Source organism: Dipteris shenzhenensis, unplaced genomic scaffold (assembly GCF_047967505.1).
Source record: "Dipteris shenzhenensis isolate YYH24624 ecotype China unplaced genomic scaffold, Dip_SZ_1.0 scaf0410, whole genome shotgun sequence".
NCBI lineage: Eukaryota > Viridiplantae > Streptophyta > Polypodiopsida > Gleicheniales > Dipteridaceae > Dipteris > Dipteris shenzhenensis.
The window spans coordinates 20,001-25,713 of NW_028239716.1; positions in this window are offsets into that span (position 1 = coordinate 20,001).

Below are 5,713 nucleotides of genomic sequence, written 5' to 3' on the forward strand. Positions count from 1 at the left end.
GTAGCGAACAAAAAGAAAAATATAGAATCGGATCCGATTTATCGTAATCGATTAGTAAACATGTTGGTTGATCGTATTCTTAAAGATGGCAAGAAATCATTGGCTTATCAGATTCTCTATCAGGCTATGAAGCGGATTAAGGAAAAGACGAATAAGAATCCACTGTCTGTCCCGCGACAAGCAATACGTAGGGTAACTCCCGATATAGTAACAGAATCCAAACGTGTAGGTGGATCGACTTATCGAGTCCCCGTTGAAGTAGTACCTGCAGAAGGAAGAGCTTTGGCTATCCGATGGTTATTGATCGCGTGTCGAAAACGTTCAGGTCGAAGTATGGCTTTAAGATCAAGTGATGAATTAATGGATGCTGCCAGAAATTCTGGTAGTGCTGTACGGAAGAAGGAGGAGACTCACAAGGTGGCAGAAGCTAATAAGGCTTTTGCCCATTTCCGTTAGTTCCGGGTTCGTTTCAATCCACAACCTCTTATTGGTGGATTGAAACCTTCTACTCCGGAGCGCAGGGTATTAGGAATCAAGATACGCCAGAAGCATATGGATAAGCAGAAATTAAATAATGGGAGAAAGAATATCCAAGTCATAGGGGAAATTTTGTCACTGGTATAGTACCTCATGAAAAAGAGAAAGACTAGTGTCGAATCGTAAAGTCCATAACATCATCGACATGATCAACATGATCGACATGACCAAAGTGATCGACGCAATCGACGCAATCAACATGATCGACATGATCGACATGACTAGAATGATCGACACAATCGACACAATCGACATGATCGACATGATTGGCACTGCCCGCATCCCCGCGACTCCCACCATTCTCAACTATCTCCGCCTGGGGCGGACTACTCACCTCGGGGGGGGGGGGGGATGTCAGGCAACGCCAGCAGATATTTATCCTGTATGTCCCTCACCTCGAATCGATGATTGAGTCGTAGTACATCTAAGGCAAAGCTGGCATCTCCCATGATGTACTCGAGGAGCCGAACTAACGTTGACTTTCCCGTGGTTTATGATAATAAAAGGGAAATGCGTCTGAAAAGAGAGTCAAGGTTTGAAGAAGTATCGTGCGAAAACAAAGGGAAGTCTTCCCGTTTCTTCGGATATTCAATCAATATTAGATTAGTTGACACAGGTGGGATTCTGTGATATACTATGGATCAACAGGCTCATCAGCTTGGGTAATCACCAATCGTTTCGAAAACCAAAAATTACCACGACCGCAACTTTAGAAAGACGCGAAAGCGCAAGCCTATGGGGTCGCTTCTGCGACTGGATCACCAGCACTGAAAACCGTCTTTACATCGGATGGTTCGGTGTCTTAATGATTCCCACCTTATTAACCGCAACCTCTGTATTCATCATTGCTTTCATCGCAGCTCCCCCTGTAGATATCGATGGTATTCGTGAGCCTGTCTCCGGTTCTTTGCTATACGGAAACAACATTATCTCCGGTGCTATCATTCCTACTTCTGCAGCTATCGGTTTACACTTCTACCCAATCTGGGAAGCAGCTTCCGTTGATGAATGGCTATACAATGGTGGTCCTTACGAACTGATCGTTCTTCACTTCCTACTTGGTGTAGCTTGCTACATGGGTCGTGAGTGGGAACTTAGTTTCCGTTTAGGCATGCGTCCTTGGATTGCTGTTGCGTACTCAGCTCCCGTTGCAGCTGCTACCGCTGTGTTCCTGATCTACCCAATCGGTCAAGGAAGTTTCTCTGACGGTATGCCCCTAGGAATTTCTGGTACTTTCAACTTCATGATCGTTTTCCAGGCTGAGCACAACATCCTTATGCATCCCTTCCACATGTTGGGTGTAGCTGGCGTATTCGGCGGCTCTCTATTCAGTGCTATGCATGGTTCTTTGGTAACTTCTAGTTTGATCAGAGAAACTACTGAGAATGAGTCTGCTAATGCAGGTTACAAGTTCGGTCAAGAGGAAGAGACCTACAACATCGTAGCTGCTCACGGTTATTTTGGCCGTTTGATCTTCCAATATGCCAGCTTTAACAATTCTCGCTCTCTGCACTTCTTCTTAGCCGCTTGGCCCGTAGTAGGCATCTGGTTTACTGCCTTGGGTATCAGCACCATGGCATTCAACTTGAATGGTTTTAACTTCAACCAATCCGTGGTTGATAGCCAAGGTCGTGTTATTAACACCTGGGCTGATATCATCAACCGTGCTAACCTAGGTATGGAAGTTATGCATGAACGTAACGCTCATAATTTCCCTCTAGACTTAGCTTCTGTTGAAGCTCCTTCTGTAAACGGATAATACCTGTCTGGTCGTGCAGCATCACTAAATACCAAACCTCGCATAAGGTTTGGTATTTAATGGAGATTCGTCCGATGGAATGAATAGAAATAATAGTAATATCTCGCCATAATCTTACAATTATCAGTTTCCAATCTTGGATTCTGGGGAATCTTTGAAACACCCTTCTAGGATTACAGAGAATGGGAATCAAAGATATTCTCATTCTGATTAGCGGAACGCTTGTAGTCCCGTACCCACTGGAATAGATTGAGAATACATTTTTCACCTAACATATTTTTTCTTGTATTAATATATAGACGAATAATACGTACGCGCATCGAATGAATGACCCTAGTAGATCTTGTTCTCTCCCAGTTAAGAAAGCTGAATAGGGAAAGTAGGGGGCGGACGTAGCCAAGTGGATCAAGGCAATGGATTGTGGATCCATCACGCGCGGGTTCAATCCCCGTCGTTCGCCCATCAGGTTGGAGAACTCGTCTTTATCACTCGGAATAAAATAAGTTGATGAGGAGATAGATAAGACATAGATAGGTTTCTTCAACAATTCGAGATTCCCGAGACAGCTTCAGGTAGGTACGAATACACCCACAAATCACCACATCGAAAGTACTCACTCCATTGGGCCTTGAATCTTTCGATATTATCTATATAATGGAATGTGAGAGGTGGGTAGTATCTACCACATATAGATAAAGTGAAGAGAGATCATGAGGTAAGAGAAGTGGGAGAAGAAAAAGTAAGAAGTCCAGATTTATTCTCTGAAGTTCCGAAGTTAGCAGAAACCGATGGATTCCACTACTCATTTGAATCATTGAAAAATCAAGATCTAGGGGAATTTCTAATTGGTCTATTCTCCAGTTATGAACCCTCCATCAAATTATTTGACTTATGAATTCTGAGTTCAATCTTTTTACGGAATCTGCGCGATTCAATGAAGCGGGGTAATAGCGTGACTCCGGGAATCCTGATGTTACTAACAATACCAATTCCTATGCATCGTTCAGGTGAGAGAAATTTGATCGAAGGAGGTTCTATAGATCTAGCGAAACTAATTAATAGAACTGGTGGAGTAGTAAAAAAACCAGCAACAAATTCTGTTGAATCCTTCTATCCTCTTTCTCTATCAATAAGATGCTCACCTGCTGAAAAGGATAGAAAGGGAAAGACACGTAATTCTTACTATTCGGATTCAAACGGAAATATTTCCACAACTTCGACGAGGGAAGAACCGCAAGTTCCCATATATAGTGCGATGGATCCTTCGGTTTCAGATGGATGGAGGGTCCGGCTGATGAGGGATCCACTCCCCATCAAGAATATATCCAGAGATGTGACTGAGAGGATTGAAAAATCACTGGGGGATAAGAATCTAGAAGATTCAAATGAGTTTTTTGAATTCTATATAAATGTGATACTTCGTAAGGATGACTGTTACTAAAATGATTCTGATTCGTTACTTCTCCGGAAAATCCATGACAAGCAAAGGGTTAATTGGCTACAAACAGCAACATTAAGAAGCGATTCCTTCATTCCCGTAATATCGGACTTTTGGGACAAAATGTTACTCGAATCCAGGGATTCAGTAGATCGGCAGGGAGATGAATCACCGTTCTATTCCGAGCGGAAGGGTCTCTCCAATTTGTCTCTATTTCCACCCCATAAGAATACAATGTCATCTCGTGATGGTGTATCCCTATCCTATAGCGATATAAGAGATTGGTTAAATTCCATTGACGAGGGGAGTTGGACACTATTCCGGGATTACGCCGATTTTTATATGTGGCATTCCTGTCACCAAAGTCCTTCTCCATGGAATAAGGATGAGCGCGAATTGAATCTAACGAGATCTCTCTTAGAAAAGAGATTTATCGAACTTGATTATCTATCGGATAATCAATTACTCACTGAGGTACCAAGTATATTACTAGAAATTTCCTGTGGTTTCTCGAAGTATGTCTCCTCACAAATAGAGACATCTAGAGAATTGGAGGCTTTTCATAGCAACTCAAGGGATGAGTCTGATTCCAGAAATCAGAAGGTTGGGAAGGAGATACCTATCGAAGATACTTGTTTATCTAGTTGAAGTGAGGAGAGAAATCCAGAATATGATTCAATGAAAAGATCTGGAAATGGCTTTGTAGGCAGTTACTCTCCGGAGGAAAGAGCAATATCCACTGATGATTCTCCAGAGGCGGTGAGTCACGGCTTTTCAACAGAATCATCTATACATGAACTAGGTATGGGTCCCACCGCCGATGGAACTCCTATTAAGACATATTTGGCAGAAGAATGATATAAGAATTCCGTGTCTTTCGGTATCGGAAGAATATCTCATTTATGGAAAGTAGAGAGAGATTGTCGGCATTTTACACTCGACTCTCCTTTATTGTTGGGAGATCCTTTCTCCCCTTCTGTAGCGGGAATAGCAGAAAATGATTCCAATAAATGTATTGATTCTTCCTAGAATCGTAAGTGGTTCTTCCAATTATTGGGGTTAGATTCCCACGGAAATGAGGGGGAATTTTCTATTCTACACGCCTATTCACAACTAATAAATGAATCAAGAAACCGACTGACTGGATTTCTTTTAAGAGTTAAAAAATCGAATTTGATTTCCAGTAAGGTAAGAATTGGTAGTAGTAGCGAGGAACCTAGGAAAGCCTTTCTATCGAGAGGAGATCTATCATTTGGTGGAATACTTGACGAGGAATCAGAGATGCAAAATGGCGCATACTTCGATCTTGATAAGATTATTTCAAACCGTTTAGAGATCCTTTTCGATGTACCTGTAGAAAGAACTGATGGAAGTGAAAATCCTACTTTTTCAGATGAATCGGGAGAGGGAGGTAACATATCTTCAACATACTCTCTAGTTAGGGTATATGAACGAAATAGGTTAATATCTCTCTACTCAGTATACACGCTCTTTTCGCGTGACTATTTCTGTACATTAGCTAGTGAATATCTATCCAGAATCAACTATCAATTGGGTAGCCGGGAGGGGGGCGAGGGATCTACTGGTGTAACAAGAATTGCAATTGAATAGAGATTATTGGAATGGAGGGGTAACATAGAGCGTTTGTTGCATGAATGTATTATTTCCCCAATTGATGAATATCCAGATGTTCGGTCAAATGTGCACAGGTGGCTTGATACAATCAGAGACTTGTCTTTTTCCCCTTCCAAGAGAGTATTCGCAGAAATAAGATCCGACTTAGGTAGATCAATCTATGATCTGTCGATATTAGCACTAAATAATATTGGTATCACTATTCGTAGTACGGCTGGGAGGAACAACAAGTATCCCAAGGAATTTACCAATATATCATCTATTTACCGAATCATTATTCCCAAGTATATTAGTGAAGAAGCTTCGACAGATGGGATTGATTATCTTGTCTATAAATTGAACAA